This window comes from Taudactylus pleione, unplaced genomic scaffold, assembly GCF_031769625.1.
Source record: "Taudactylus pleione unplaced genomic scaffold, aTauple2 ptg000408l, whole genome shotgun sequence".
In the NCBI taxonomy this organism is placed as follows: domain Eukaryota; kingdom Metazoa; phylum Chordata; class Amphibia; order Anura; family Myobatrachidae; genus Taudactylus; species Taudactylus pleione.
In genome coordinates this window covers 9,017,485-9,034,865 of record NW_028284810.1, presented here as the reverse complement: position 1 = coordinate 9,034,865, position 17,381 = coordinate 9,017,485, and the positions used below count along the sequence as shown (strand labels likewise).

Genomic DNA, 17,381 nt, shown 5'->3' with positions numbered 1-17,381 from the left:
CAGTGCTATTCACATCGCACTTAATTGAATTGCCCTATTTATTTCCTGTTTATTTATTTATTTTAAATTCTGCTGTGGGGACCTGTAATAATCTTAATAGCTATAAGGGGTATAGAGAAGACCTATCCAATTCCAGGGGTGCAACAGTTCTTACTTGCAGAGATGGGCAGATCTTTCCTTTATTGTAATGAATACATAAGAGTGCTATCTAGGGGGGGGCGTGGCCTGGGTAGGCATGGAGTAAATATCCTGATTCCCTATGCTGCGGCTACCCCTAGACTCCTTCTTACCGTTTTCCCCTGTGGGACATCCTTCTACTGCCCTGTGGGTGCTTTGCTGGGCTTCGGCTCTCCGCTTTGTTCCTCTGTGCATCCGTGTCATATTGGGGCCTGCGACGTCTCCGGCTGCCAGGCCGCCATTGTTGTCAGTCTACCTGCTGCTCTCTTCAGGGATTCCTCTCTGAATCACTGAAGAGAGCATTTGGTTCTGCAACCCTATCTCCCCGCTGCCTTCCTCGGCCCGCCACCATATTTGGGGTTTGCCACGGGTCTCCGCGTGAGTTGACCCAGCGGGTGACGCAGTTTGGATGTCTCCTGCGGCTAACTAGACTGCACTAATTGCGGGCCGCTAAAACTCACACTGGAGCCATGAGGGATCTTAATTGGCTCAGATATAGGTAAACACTGGTGGAACAGTCCATAAGTGGTGTCTGTTCCTCGGGAGGTCAACTAAACAACAGGCACAGAGTATTACAGTGTTGCGGAGCCCTCCTCCCTACCTGTTGCAGGGATTGTTGTTTTTCTGTAATGTTTCACCTATCCCATTACCTGCATTATACTGGACTTCCTGTGGCTAAGTCTCCTGTTCAGTGCTACCCTTTAGTCTGTTCCTGGGTTGCTGATACTTACCTTTTACGTTCATCCCGTGCGTTGTACCTTTTTGTGCTTATCATGGAAGTACTGCAAATTATTATAGCCACAGAAAAGAGGTTGGCCTCTCAGGTGATGGAGTTACATGCCGATTTATCTCTTCTATATCAATTTCCGCCGCAGGAGTGGGTTGTGATTGTTGAGGATGAGTCTTCTGTTCCCGTATTTACGCCCTGTAGCACAGATTATAACCATAACCAGCTGATCCCCTTGGAATTACATGGAGTGCTGTGCCCAGAAGACCCTGCCGTTTTGGAAAGATGTCTTGCTACAAGTTGGTTCTCTTCTCATCTTTCTTCTGACCGACCCTGCTATATATCTCTGGAGTCTCATCTTTTAAGGGGTCCTCGGAGAACATTTAGTGTAAACAAATTCTGTTATGTAGATCCTGATGTTGTCCCTCTCCTTAATAAGAATGTTGGTATGTTGAGGTTTGTTGGTGGGGAGTGGCGGTTTTTCAGAACTTCTATGTGGGCACCCTGTGGATTTCAACATATTTACATACCTTGGAATGGGATGATCCTCCCTGATTGACTTATGTGTATTTGTTATTCTATATTCTGTGGTGGCCTGTGTACATTTGTCTAATTGACGTAATTTGCTTTTCTTTACTCTTGATTCATAATGTTATCCTTTTTGTGTGTGTGTGTGTGTGTGTGTATGTATATTTATTTTTTATTTATTATTTATTAACAGTTTCTTATATAGCGCAGCATATTCCGTTGCGCTTTATATATATATATATATATATATAATTAGTGTTCACTCTAGAGAAAGGGCACTTGTGCGTGCACCCGAAAAGGGGCGTGTCTTTATTACGCGTCCCCTCTTTGTCACTTTTGGGGCATGCCGGGCAGCCCCCAAGCGCTTCGGTCACTGAATGGACGCCAGGCGCATGCGCCCGGCATCCATTCACCGGCGGTGACCGCTACAACTCTGTTTTCCCCACACTGCGTCCCGCAGGAGGGGACAGAACCCTGTTTCAGCTGGGCCTTGCGCCGGAGGGCAGGGTGCTTTCTGCACTTTAGAAATAGGGCAGGGCACGGCACCCCGCTGAAACAGCCTAGCGGGAACGCTATATATAGTATCCTATTAGTACTTGACTGTTCCCAGGATATGACCTGATTTGCTGTGTTTTTTTCATGCCTGGCTTTTCTAAAAAAATTTTTTTTTTTTTTTTTTTTTTTTTGGTAAGCTATGTTATTTATTATATTTTGGAGTCTCTTATGCCACTTTGATCCTGGGCTGATTACATAAGGGTACATGGGAATAGCTGCCCCCATGTTTTATATAGTGGAGAGTAGATAGGTGGGGGGTTGTTAGGGGATCCAGGTATGTCGTGGGTTGGGGTATGGTCGTACAGGTTGCGGGGTACTGGGGAGGGTGGTAGTTGTTTATTATATTTTGTTGTTTATATGATGGTGACAATATCCAGTGTATATTTTGTTGGTGGAGTTCTACATCTTTGTTTTTTTTATTTTTATTTCCTGTTTGTCTTATATAGAAGGGTTTATCACAGGACGACGAAGTTTGATGCTAGTTTTTGGGATATGGATATTTTGCACTGATGCCTTTTTATAGAGCTGAGTTCTTACTTATTTTTCACTCTATTTTCCTGGTCCTATGTTACGTGGGTCTGAATGGTGCCTTCGGGTCCCCGCTTCATAATTACTATAAAGTAAGGGGTTTTAGTGTATACTGCTTTTCAATATTATGAGGTACTTCTCATATGCTTTACTCTTTATGATATCCTATACCAGATTTCTTGTATTTCATACATACCAATGAGCCGCCCATTTTGTCATATACTTATTCTGATATATTCTTGAATGTTTGAGTGTACTACATGTTAATTCCTATACTTGTGTACATTGGTTGTGCCTGATATGTATACTGTTTGTTGTTATTTTTGTGGGTGGAAACTATAACAGTCCAAAAATAAACATAAGTTTAAAAAAAAAATAGTGCTAGCTAGTATTATAATAAGCTGGAAATATGTAGTATCCTGCACATACTGTGTCTATTCTTGTTTGTGGGTGTAAGATACAAATGAGTTCTAAAGTATTACACAACAACGGGGTCATCAGATACAGAGCTATATTGTCAGGCTATTCGCACAACCGCTTCTCCTAGAGTCCAATTGTGGAGCACCAGCCAGTATGCTAGTAATAGTTTTGCATATGTGTTACATAGAAATATACATTTACCACCCATTAACATTTAGTAATTAGACCTAATTTGTTTCCACTATCTAGGTCTAAATTAAAATGTGTTCCTTTTTCCCTGCTGAGGTCTCTGTCTTTTGGGTTTTGGAGTAAACTGCAAATAACAATCCATATTGATATGGATAAAAAGTAAAATTATGGCATTTGTCACAATATGCATTGCCTGACCAATGAAAGCCATTGTGACTTAAGTAGAGAAAAAGTAATAATTTTGCTTTATTTTATTTATTATTATAATATTGGGACTAATTCAGAGGTGGATGCTAATATCGGTACTGCTACATCTTTTTATGTAGCGCCTGTGTGAAAATATACAAAAGCCGCAGGCATTGTCTTGTGTAAAAAGACGCCCAGCGCTGGCTTATTGGATCCGCTGCCTGCATCTGAAGAGGCGGCATCAGATCAACATTGCGACCATTGGTCGCAGCATCGGACTTCTGAGTGACCCTCATGTTACTCAGGATACCCAGCAAAACTATGTTGCCGGGACCAAGGAAATTGCGTCTGAAGACGCAGCCACTGGCTTCGTCACGCCCAGAAAATGGGGCCGACAGGCCCCTGCTTTCTGGAATGCTCCCGGTTGCTACCCTTAAACGCCTGCAGCCTGTCAATCAGGCTGCAGCTAACAGGGCACTACGACTGGAGCTGCAGCACCATTGCAAGACGTGTGCACTGCGGCTCTGGCACATGCGCAGTGCTGAAAACTTCGGCCAATGCAACCAAATCGGGACAGCGACCAGGGCTGACCCACTGTCAGGAAATAAATATTGGTAAGGATTATCTTCATGTACTTCTTTCAATTCCCAGTTTGGCTACATCATTTTCATCACAGAAGAACGTTGTTCTGTTTTTAGAATCTGAAACAAGAAGTAGAGGAAGGAAGTTAAAAAAAAAAAAAAAAAAAGTTTCTAATGTGCTTCAAGATAATAAACCTATTTAATCATTTGTCTACAACCAGGAGATACAGTAAATATATTCTTTTAATAGCTGTTGGGCCGCCTTACACTGTACACTGTTATTTTCTGTGATGTAATGAAACCTTTTTGATCCTAATCATTATTATATTGTTTAAAATAGATAGTTCTATCTGAAAAATGAAAAACATAATTCACAAGGCCTAAAGTAAATGACTGCTGTTCCCTAACATGTTTGGATTTATCCTGTATAATTCAGTGGGAGCAATTTACAATGTCTCAATGGTTTTTCTGAGTGACTATATTCATATTTTTCTCCATACTTCGCTTGCTGAGCAATTGAACCGTAGCATTTCCATGGCTATTTTCCCTATACTGTCTAGCTACTTACATCGGTAGGAACATCTGACGTAAAGATTAATGTATTACAGTGGCAGGAGTTCTAATGTTACAGAAATGGTTTGCAAATGTTTACTGAGCTAACTAATGATGGCTTGGGTATGAATACCGACAGCCAGAATCCTGATACCAATAGGAAGTTATGGTAAGTATTTTTCTAACCCCTACCCTAACCTACCCTCCCTGGTGCCTAACCCTAACCCCCCCCCCCTCCCCAGTGCCTAAACCTAACCTCCCCCTAGTGCCTAAACCTAACCTCCCCCTCTCCGCACCCTAAACCTAACACCCCCTCCCCAGTGCCTAAACCTAACCTCCCTTAGTGCCTAAACCTAACCTCCCCCTCCCCGCACCCTAATCCTAACAATCCCTATACGGTGCCTAACCCGGCTACCTAACCCTAACCTCCCCCTAACTGCCCCTATACTTCCCTTCGGGATACTGGTGCCGGGATCCCGACCTGCTGACTACATCCCCTAATCACATGTTCTGTAATACAGTAATAAACTTTCTGCAGCATTCACCTCTCTAATGATTTCAGTCCAGTATCTCCATTTTCTTTGTCCCCTCTTCCACTAGATGCTATTATTTGTAAAATATTTTAAGATGAATAGTTTTTTGTGTGTATTTGTGTGCACATAAATATATATATTTATCTCACGCACTGTGTAGCTCATGTGCACTACAGGGTCAATGCAATTTCGTGCGATTTGCCATTGCAACAGCACATAAACTCGCCCCAACCTCAGGAACTTTTGTACGTAGCCCTATGGTGCTGCAAATACACATACGTGAATTCAGGGCTACAGTAAGTACAGCATATACCCGCATATGTTTGCACTATATAAATATTATATCAGAGATTGATTATTCATGAACAATAATTTTACTGCCACCAGCACATAAATGCACACACACAGAGGCCAATTTACTTAGTAACCAATTAACCAACCTTTGTGCATTTGGACCATGGAAGAAAACCAGAGCACCACCAATAAATCCATGTGAATACAATTAGACCATAGAAATATCATGCAAGTAGCACCCTGGTCAGACTTCACTCCAAGGTTACGTTTTTGCGGAAGTTTGGGTGCGTGAATTTGCGACTTAAATATCGCACGCATCGCAAATCATTTTCATGAAGCGCGCTCCCGGAGGGTGCACTTAAAGTGGATTTTGTACACACTCGTTGCTTACAATACGGCATACTTGCCTACCCTCCCGAATTCAGCCGGGAGCCTCCCGAAAATCGGGTGCCGCTCCCGGCCCACCGGAAAGGAAGGCAAGCCTCCCGGCAGCCGCTGACCACTCCGCCCCCCCTGTGGTAATAAGAGAATCCCCCACAGCAGGGGGGCCGGTGATGCCATTCTCACCGAATCGCGACTTTGGCCCGCCCTCTGCTTCACAATGCCGGTAATCTCTGCATTGTGTAATGGAGGTGGGGCCAAAATGACGCGATCACATGGCCACGCCCTGATCCGTCCACAAATGTCAGCAACGCTCCCTGGATTTGCCGATCTGGCTGGCCCCTCACGGAAGGAAATCTGCAATATGGGGAAGCTGGTAGTAATTGAATAGCTCCGGGCATAGCTGCAGCCACACATTCAGTCCCGCAACTAATTTAATCTGCCTCTAAGGTGGCGATTCAATTCCCAACGTGGCTAACCCTGGGCATTATCGTGAGAAATAGTGGCCTTCGTGGGAAGTATTTGAGTAGGTCCTGGGCACACGTCGATTCAATTCTTATGCAGGAATTTAGCTGTCTAATGCTGGGTACACACTATACAACGTGTACCGAGAACGACATCACCGATGATGTGACCCGACATGCGGCAATTGCATACACACTTGCCGATGCCGGGTCCAAAGGGGAGAGAGGTACGTGTCATGTGGCATACTGCAGCATGGCATCATTGGCGACATCCCCCATTGGCCCTGCAGTAGGGCTGACGGACAATGTCGCTAGCGACCTGCGGCAGCACGGATATCATGGGTACACACTAGACGATGTACCCGGTATATCACTCCGAACCCAGCTTAAGACCTGGAGCTATAAGGCAGCAATTCTCTTTAGTGGTTTTACCAGTTTTAACATTTGGGATTAGTTAATTAACACAACAAATGTCCCACAAATGCCTAATATCTCTTACTGAACAGTGTTCCAGGGTTAAGTGCTCTTTGCTATTCAAATGACTTCATCGTACCTGGCATCTAACCTGGGAGCACCTTATCACCATTAATGCCAGTGGCTTATTTGCCTTAAACTGCATTACTCAGGTTAAGTGCTGGGTGTTGTACAGTTACCGAATGCTCGCGACTAGCCCAAAGCAATATTTAACACCGATTTCTGCTCGCACCCTCGGTGCTAGCAGAGATCCACGTCAAGGGCTAGTTGCAGGCTTACCGAGGGAGTAAATGAATAGCTCCCAGCACCTAACCCTGGAGGTACATCACTGCAATGCTAATTGAATTGTCCCCATTGTTTGGGACCCTTAGCCTAGTTTCATCCTCTCTAGGAGGCTCTTTGCTCTTTTAAGAAGTGTTGGCGATATGTCTTTCACTTTGATGGTTGTTCATATACGAATAAGGCAGTAAGCAGTTTTAGAGCTCTATTCATAAAGATTTTTCAGTGCTAAGTGGTAATTAATGTCTTTGTCGTGCTAATTTGACCAGTTATGGAGTACTCATAAATAAATACTTAACTTCTGGTGTCTCTTGATGAGCTGCGGTACCCTGGTCCCTCAGCGAATTTCTAACAAGCCCTCGCTAGGGCTTTATCCCAATCGCGGCTAGTGTTTCAGTATAGTGCAGGAGCCAGCACGAGAGTCCGCGCTTGACCAGCTTGAGTCAATAAGGTCGGACATGCCCAGTAAAACTTCAACTTTCATTAGTACTGCGCATGTGTGAGACAAAAATGGCACAGTACAATTATCCAGGTGTGCGGGCAGGTAATTATATTTAGGTTTGCAGACAGGTCATTACATTATGCTTTTCTATAAAATGGCAGCATGCAGAGCTTACTGCAGTTTCCTCATATTTGCGTTTTGGGAAGCAACATTGTGCCTGATTCAGAGATGTAAGCTAATGCCGCTGAAGCTGGCAATTTGCACGCACCCACCGCCGGCTTCTCTAGTACAAGCGACTGCGTACAAAGACGCAGCTCAGCCGCAGATCAGTCGATTTATTGGACTTCTGAGTAACCCTGTGGTCGAGTAGAATAGCTGCCGGAACGGAGATGCAGGAGCCATTTTGACTGTGTATGGGACACATCCCATACACCCCAAGTGCTGTACACTTGCATACTTTGTTGGCCAAATTAATAGTTTGAGGCCAAATTGAACTGACTATTGGAATATTATTTGACTTGGGAGAATGGTAAATTTGGTCAGCTGATGACCCCTATTAGCAGGGAACAGGATTGGTGTTTTTAGGTACATTAGTTTGGCATACCGCAGAATGACCATATCTGTTCAACTGGGCCCCCTATGGCAAGTCCGATATGGATGATGCTGGCCATGTGCCATTGGAATGATCGTGAGGGCTGCACATCTCTCACCCCATAGGGGTGTGCAGTAAATGGGAAATGGTACTCTCCCATAACTATCTGTCATGTGCACAGCTGTACATCACGACCACATATCAAAGTTAATTGATTTTCGCCATCTTTGTCTGCAACCATTTTGTAATTTGATCACCGTTCTGAGCAGCTTGCTATTGCGGCAATCAATTGAATTGATGATTCAAAGCCAAAACAAGAAAACTCATGACAGATTTGTGTAAATGAAAGTTTGTTTATTATCATATTAGGAGCCTTTGTTACTAGAGATGAGCGAACGGTTTCTCTGACATATACGGTATGTGCCTCATTTCTCATTGGGCTGTGACATTTTGTACATTGCACTTTGTGGAATTTGGCCTTGTGATCCCCCTTCTACAGCCATTCCGCAAAGCAGAATGAATCACCGTCTAGGCTGTATTTTTAGACTGTAAATTCAGTGAGAGGGTAATAACCACATGGAACCCCATTCCGCGGAATGGCAAATTAAATGAGGATCTTGAAAATTGTGTCATCAGACGCTTGCATGTCTGTGAGTCGGCCTGGCGAAACTTGATTTAAGGGATCTTTTTGCACATCTCTACCTATGAGAAGGGCTAAAGTAGCAGTTTTGTGTCCTAACTTGTTAATATCAGTTTACAATTGATAGGTACTTGTGTGTTATTGCGTCTACTGGATGACTTGCAAGTCTCAACAGCATTGGTGTGAAGAACTAATCTGTACAGCTTAGTTGATGTTAAAATAGCATTTCTCTGTTAAGTTTCAAACTGTTAGCACTGAACTGGGCTGTAAATGCACTTGTTGGATTGCAGATTTTTACTTCTGCTGCTGCTGTTTTCATGTTCTGTAATTTCAATGTTATTAATACCACTTTTCCACTGCCATAAAAACCCTGGTTTTGGCAGGTCTAGCCTGGTCGTGGCTCAGTGGAATAGGGTCCCTAAAAAAATACCCCGGGTCGAGTGACCAGAGGTCCGGTGTAAACGGCATGACCCGGGTCATGCCTCAAACCAGCCAATTGGCTGGCTCCAGTAGCATGTGGAGATTACCTCATCTCCACACGTCCTCTGTAACACTGGAAGAACCGGCTCCGATGTGAACTGTTTGACCCGGGAAATAACCTGTGCCCAGCCACCGGTGTAAAAGCCGGTCCCGACCCATGCTCACTCTGTGCTCAGTGTCCTGGACTTGAGCTGAGTATTTGGTGGAAGTTTCCATTAAAGATTTGACTTTGGTCTGAGCGTCTTTTTTTTATCATTTGTCATTTCCAGTTTGTGTGCCTCCTGTATGTCTGGATAGGCAGTAACCTGTACATGTGTGTAGTTATGCTCTTAAGAACAGGGATGTATGTGGCAATGTTGAGGATCGAAGAGACCTATCAAGGCCACGCACTGATGGTGGAAGCAGCAGAGTCTGTCAACATAACATTGCAGCAAGGGGGTGTCAAACATGCCTCCATATGAGAATTATGCTCCTATTACCCCACCTGTTTATTTTTATTATGTCTTTTTGTTTATTTACGTTGGTGACCAGAACTGAATTACAGGGGAAGTCCCATTTGTAGATATTTCCCACATGTAAATATGGGTCCTACTTCCCACATTACATGAAAGCCAGAAGATGCAACAAGACCACTTGCACTGTGTCCTCTGTCCTATCCTCGATCATAGATGCCAGGAGAAGTGCAAATGAATGGTCGGGTTAGAAACAATTAAACAAAACATTGAAATAGACACCAATTAATAGTTAAAAACATTACATTTCCTTGTCCATTGTTATTACTGTGTATATTGCAGAACACCCCCGTGCAGGAATACCAAGCTCCCAACTGTAGGAGGGGAGGCTTTGTGCAGTGGGCATGGGTCCCTACCTCGTCCAAGACTTAGTCGCATACTAAAAATGTGGTCAGTCGTGCTGCAGGCCTGCTCCTAATACATGCAATAGCAGTCCCCATAGCTTTCTTTGGAGAGGAATACAAAGAATCCCTCTCCGGTAACTACCTCTTGCACATATGCTGCCCAATAACAGTGCATTTGCAGTAACACAGCCGAGTCTTAACTCAGAAGTAAAGTTATTGCTTAAGCAGTCACTAACTTTTATCCTTTGTCAGGATGGGCTCTTTATGGAGCCCGTTTCCCAGCGTCTGAGTAATAATACATTGCAAATCACTGAAATAGGCTTTTTGAGGTTTGCCCTCATTTGTTCATAAATTGAGGGAGTCTGGATTTGGAGTGTGTGTTGTGATTGGTTGTCATAGTCTTAGGGAGCAATTCCATTCTTTTATTGGGCGCCTTAACTAATGGGCTTTTCAATTGTTGCTCTGTTCGGGCGTGCATGCCACGTGTGCGTGCATGACAGCATCGGGAATAGGCACGCAAAGAGGCTAAACCCATCTAAAGTACTGCTTTGGGCATCCAAACTCCGGACTTCTCGCACATTTCTGCTTGATACCTCAGGAGGTGGTGAGCATCACTACGATCGGGTTGCTGGGCGCCGGTCTCCCGACGTCGGGGAAATGCGGGCGTCTACATCTAGACGCCCGGCATTTCACCCTTGCCGGGATATGACAGTCGGGAAGCCGGCTGCCGGTATTTAGGCAGTCGGCTTCCCGATTGCTTCCCGTTTTAACTTGTTTTGGCTGTCAAAATATTTGGTTATTGTTGGACATTCTGTGTAGTGATGATTTTGGAATTTATCACTTATCTGTTTCCTGTCTCGGCAGCATTGATCAGCTAGTCAACTGGTGTCAAAGATTTTGTTTGTATCCGTCTATGCGTCATAGGTATATTCTTAAAGAAGTATTCATCCCCAAACTAAGAATTTAGATCAATAACATAAAATGGAAAGGTCTACTTCCCTTATGTGAAGCGTTACCAAAGAAGGCAGCAAATCTACAGTTCTATGATCCTCTCTATTACTATAACTAGGAAAATCACAGGGCAGGGCCATACTGCTATTTGTAAAATGCCTTCTTTAGTCTAGTACAGTGGTTCTCAAACTCGGTCCTCAGGACCCCACACAGTTCACGTTTTGCAGGTCACCCAGCAGGTGCACAGGTGTAATCATTACTCACTGACACATTTTAAAAGGTCCACAGGTGGAGCTAATTATTTCTCTTGATTCATTGTGGAGACATGGTAAACATGCACTGTTTGGGGTCCTGAGGACCGAGTTTGAGAACCTGTGGTCTAGGAGAAAGCATTGCAGGTTTAGACCATTTGGACCTTCCATATCCGATTAATGATGGCTCGAAGGCAGTTTGAGCTGTGTATTTTATCTTGGTTCACAGGACTGTTTTTTTTTTTTTTTTTTTAAATGAACCCAATGCCCCAACATGATGTTTAAAATGTAATTTCTGACAGTAACACAATGCTGTCTCTGTTTTATGACCATTAACTTTTGGGCAAAGCATTATTGAAAATATTAAAACAATTTTGTGGCTTAATCACCATGTTGTATATTTTATAACTCCAAAGTTAAACTCAAAGATCCAGGTTGAAGTCCACAGCTCAGAATTGAGATGTTAAAATAAACTATGGCATCTAAATTGTTGTAGTATTTTTAAAGTTATTTTTTATTTTTTTTGAGCAGCACACATTAGTGCCTTTGAATTTGCCATGCACATAGAGAAGTTTGACCTGGCTCAAACGTAGTTGAACCTTTTTATCTTGCTAGAATGTTTTACGGTACTTAAGGGTGAGAAATTATTGCGCTATTTTTTTTGTTTGTTTGTTTCAGAACCATTTTTAAAGCATTTTGAGCATCTCTACAGCTGACTCTGAAAGGTCCCCCTAGGTTGAAAAAAAATAACAGACTGTTCGCCCCTTTAGCTACCACAGACCTTGCAAGTATACATATTTGGCATCACTATACTGTATAACTTGACAAATGCATTTTTGGGAGATTTTCTGGTAGTGCTAAAACATACATAAAAGTAACTGTTGAAATCTGTTTTTGGGATTTAATGTTCATAGATAATTTCTTTTTCGTTGTTCCAGTGTGCTGCAAATTTCTAGAATAGAAAAAAAACTGTAATAAATTTGTTTGGATACAGTAAAAAAAGTAAAGTTATTTCTGGCGTGAGCATCCTTTCTTGAAGGGGTTAGGAACTAGTCCCAGTAGCTTGTCGGTGCTCATTCATACAACTTCCTACTAATTGGTCTGCAAGACCACAACTTTCATTAACAACCAATGTGTATAAGAGCTACTGGCAAGTATAATGCTGGGTACACACTATAAGATTGTGCCCAACGATGCTAACGACTAGACTGATTCAGACCAAAAAAATCATCTATATACAGCGTAAACGCTACCCAATAATTGTTTAATTCAAAATGATCCTTTTCACTCTAAATTGTCTCACCGATATAGTGTCTTTGTACACACTGTTCTTTCAGGCTGGAAAAAGTGAATTAATTATAATAATGGGCTGGACAAAATAGAGCAAATGACAGCAATACTTGGGCACAGGTGTCTGCACTTACATGAGGGGTGGAGTAGGCACAGTGTCACAGGAAACCCTAAAGAGCAGAAGTAAAGTGAAGGGGGATGCTACAGGTGTCTGTAATACTTGGGCACAGGTGATTGCACTCACTGGGTGATTTAGATGGCATATTATCACTCCTGCTACCTGCAAGGGCTACATCTGGAGTTGACCACCTGCCACACTTCATGTGCCATAGAACTACACATGCCTGCACACCCTGCCATGGTACATGTTGCTGTGAAAGGCATGGTGAGATGTGTAGTTCCACAGCAAATGGGGTACCTTGTACTACCTTCTACTATGCTACTGACCAATGACATGTGGTGAGGTCAATGGCTGGGGAAGCACTTCTGGAGATGAGTCTGAGTGCTGGGAACTATCTAACCTCCTACTCACTGTAACTCTCCCCTCACTACACTAAGCTTCAGTGTCCATTGATTATCCTACCTACATCACTTTCTCTTCTGTTGCTGAGCTCCGATCTCTAAACACTGCAGTGCACTTCCTGGTCACATGACACTCCAACCTGCATCACTGTGTCTTCTCTTGCTGCTGAGCTTCGATCTCTAAACACTGCAGTGCACTTCCTGGTCACATGACACATCCAAGTTTCCAACAGTGCTCAAGGCACACCCCCCCCATACTCGGAGGCATGCTTCTATTAGCTCTCTTTCTCTGCAACTTACTGCCTGAGGTGTGGCCCCATCCCCAGCTCTGCAAGTAGTGTCTGACTACAGAAGTGATGCTGGCTGTTGCTGCCTCATCTCTTGTCTCCCTGCAGTCCCAGGGAGCTCCACAAAGCTGGCGAGTGTTAACTATAAAAATTATTACAATAAATATAATATAAGTTATAAATATCTTCTTCTTTGTATTCGTCTAATCATTTTTATATCAAATCTCAGGAGTATGGAATGGGAGACTTCTCTGCCACTGCACATCCCTGCTACTGACATAATGTTTGTTCATTTACTGACTAGCCCAGGGAAGTCAGTTCTAGCTGATTTAAATATTTAAATACAAACACCATGAGCGAGACGTGTTAATGATAGGACATGTTAATGATAAACTATCGGGAGACATCTGGCAGTGATCCGTACACACTGCATTTTTTAAACGATACAAAATGATGGGACTATTATAGCGTGTGTCAGGAGCTGATCCAACAGGTATTAGATCGGCCACAGGCCCTGGTGCTGTGTACACACTAGACAATTCTCTGGCGAGCTGACGGATGTCCACGTCAGGCCGAAAATCGCATAGTGTGTACTTCGCTTAAGAGTTCAATTAAAGGATGGGATCTGAAGTTCTGGCAACTCTTGGAAATACAATGCTAGAGGTCAGTCAGTCTGTAACACAAGGACCTCTAAAAACAAGTTTAAAGAGATGCAAAAATTAAATGTATTTAATCTTATATATATTAAGGTGGCCATATATATATGTTAGTCAGAGCCGTAACTAGACTTTTTGGTGCCCTATACCAGAAAGAGCATTGGCGCCCCCCTCATTTTTCAAATGGACATAATGCATCCAAAAAAGGGCCATGGCTTCATGGGGAAGGGCCAGGGAAGAGATAGGAGAGGCCACGAGATGCTGGGGATGAAATAAGAGGAAGCTACAAGCAAGAATGATAATAAGACATTTTACAGGCCAAAACAGTGCCCCCTGCCCAGCGGTGCCCTGTGCGATGCCACCATTTGAGTCTTTTTGTGAATGGTGGGATCTCTATCTAGTTTGGCCACACATATTACCAACCTGAGTTTAGAAGCCTTGAATTAGTACTTTGACCTGCTGTTATCTCTAATGAAGGAGATCTGAAGTGAGATACTTTGATAATAATGTCACATTTATAGTTATTATCCCTCAGAACTTTCCTGGGAATGTATGTATGCTCACCTAAACATTTCTAACAGATTGTAGAGTTGTGAACAAATGCCGTAATTTATGTTTTTTCTTATCTATATAGATTCAACTTGAATCTCCAATTCAGTCTTGATGCAACAATGTATCCTTATTGTAGGAGAACTATAGGCACATACAGTATATGCTGCACTCTGAAGTTCATGTTATAGATTTGTCACTATTGTAGCTGGCCGCAGCAAGATGTGGGTGCATTATGCATCATCTGTACCGCTAATAAATAACAGACAGACAAAGAGGGAAGAGTGCCCTGCTCGCAAACATATAGGGGATCGGTATGAATGCCTAAACCTAACCCCCCATTCCCACAGCCTGAACCTAACCCTCCCGGAGGGGGTGCCTTAACTCTCCACGTGGGTGCCTAACCCTAACCTCCCCTTCCCCTAGCCTGAGCCTAACCCTCCAATGGGGGAGGTGCCTAACCCAAAGTCACCCCTCCCAGGAGCCTTTAACAACCCCCCCCCCCCGCGCGCGGCTGTCCGTGCCTGCCACGCGGCTTACCTTCTTTCGATATGCCGGGCGTCGGGCTCCCAGCGTAGGGATAATGATAGGCGTCGGGATTTCGACGCCTATCATTAGTCCCCTGTTGGGACACCGGTGGACGGCATTTTGACAGTCTGCTTCCTGACTGCATCCCGCATATAGTACACCTTTATTTTCCAAGTGATCTCCTCCGTATTATGATGAACTGCTACCACAGACTTTTGATCACCTTGCTCTGTTGCTGTTGGGTACATATGGAGACATTTATAGAATGTTCTCTGTACGTGACTAATTCCAGATTGAAGGGACCATTGTAGCCTTTGCCAGACTTTATATTTTCAAGTCTCCTCCTAAACCAACATGGGTAATTTCCCTATTCTATGGAATTAATTAATAATTTAACTATTACAATGTTCCCTATGTATTTACTTGACACTTGCAAGAGTAACGATTTCATTGGTGTATTTAGAGCAACTTCGTAAAAATAAATAATTTGATTTTGTCTTTAACAACTTATGATCTAGTATTTCTGGAGTCTTGTGAGTGCAGAAAGCTTAAGGGTGCTGCATTTGAAAAGTGAGAGGGTATGTGGTCAGGAGGTCTGTAGGAAGTCTGTTTGTTGATACTTAATATATCCACATTATGCTTTCGCCATTATGCCGACTTAAGCATTTTAACCTGGTCGGCATTATAACTTTAACATGCTGCTTTAACAAAATGTCTAATGCCGACCCGGATAAAATGCTTTAAGTAGCATTACAACTACGTCAGCATACTGGCACTAGCATTGTAGTGTCGTTACAGTCATTGCCATCTGCTGCCCAGATTGTCACTTGTACTATTTTATTTGCATGTGGGGTAAATACTGGCTGCATGTTTCCACAAATGCTGGGCAGCTTTATTGTTACACTGCAATTTCTATGTGTGTTAGGACACGCCCCTCTCATATCTAATTCTCTCTGCACTTTCTATGTGTGTTAGGACACGCCCCTCTCATATCTAATTCTCTCTGCACTTTCTATGTGTGTTAGGACACGCCCCTCTCATATCTAATTCTCTCTGCACTTTCTATGTGCGTTAGGACACGCCCCTCTCATATCTAATTCTCTCTGCACTTTCTATGTGTGTTAGGACACGCCCCTCTCATATCTCATTCTCTCTGCACTTTCTATGTGTGTTAGGACATGCCCCTCTCATATCTAATTCTCTCTGCACTTTCTATGTGCGTTAGGACACGCCCCTCTCATATCTAATTCTCTTTGCACTTTCTATGTGTTAGGACACGCCCCTCTCATATCTCATTCTCTCTGCACTTTTTAAATCTGCCTCCACCTGCAGTGCAGCATAGTTTGTCCATGTCAGGGCCGTTTCTAGGGGCTAGGGCTCCCAGTGCGAACAGACAAAATGCGTCCCCTCTCCCCCACAAGAACAACACACGAATAATGTGCGCGCCGCTTAGAAGAGGGTGTGAGCTTGCTGTAAGGATGTGCGCTCCACCAGAAAGGGGACGTGGTCTCACAGTTAGGGGCGTGGTCTCTAATAAGGGGCAAGGCCTCAAATGAAAAGACTACCTTTATGAATAAATGACGTTAGCATAACCATAGGATTAGGACCAGTAAAATCAACTGCTGTTATCCTGTTTCCTGTTCTAAGGCACACAATCAGTCCCTTTACCCCCTTCCCCACAGAAGAAATAACATTGCTCCCCCACAGTCTGAAGACCTGTCCTCCTCAGTATATTCACTTCCCATCATATAGAGAGCCATTTTGTTGTACTAAAACAAAATGGCTATATATATAGGAAAGTGAATATACTGAGGAGGCAAGGGCTTCAGACATGTTTATTACAAAATGGTAAAGCTTAGGAGAGTGGCAGCAGGATCCGTAGTGTAGCTCTGGGGACAGAATGAAGGAGCCGGGTCATCAGGGGCACAGGTCCAGGAGGCTGTCTGACAGCTTGACAGTTGGCACTGGAGATTCAGCTGGTGGGCATCGGAACGTTCCTATGCAGAGTGCCAATCCTCCTGCTCCCACTCTGCTACCACCCCTGCTACAGCCTGGAAGGGATCGAGGCCGTCATGATGCTGCCGCGCAATGCGGTGGGCAGGGCCAAGAGAGACCGCCAGAGGTGGGAGCGAGCATAGGGCAGCAGTCGCTGCTGCCCCTGTGACTCGTCTGTATGAGTCTGACTGACCGGGCCAGGGCAGAGCGCCCCGTGCGATTGCCCGCCCGTTACTTGCTATCTCTGCTAAAAAGTTATGCCCTGGTTTTTACTAAATTTCTATCTTGTGCATTTGATTGCCTGGTAGTTAAAAATTTATTTTGTGTGATGTGCGCCTCACTCTGTATGTGCTGTGAGATCTTGTTTAACATTAGCAAACTTTGTGCTGTCATTAAAAAAAGAAATTAATCTAAATCTGTTAGGTAATAGCGCATTATCAATATTTGTATCTCAAGATATCATTCCTATATTTC

The 17,381-nt window shown here is 43.7% G+C and overlaps 1 protein-coding gene across 10 annotated transcripts in view; it reads left to right on the top strand.

Annotated features, from left to right (window-relative positions):
• Positions 1-17,381, top strand: part of IRF2 (interferon regulatory factor 2) — a 106,809-nt gene that overhangs the window by 39,175 nt on the left and 50,253 nt on the right. Inside the window, exon 3 of one of the 10 annotated variants that reach the window (XM_088446983.1) lies at positions 11,759-11,868. The exons of the other annotated variants lie outside the window; for them this stretch is intronic. The gene's annotated coding sequence lies outside the window, so the exon portion shown is untranslated. The remainder of the gene's footprint in view (positions 1-11,758; positions 11,869-17,381) is intronic. 10 annotated transcript variants of the gene reach the window in all.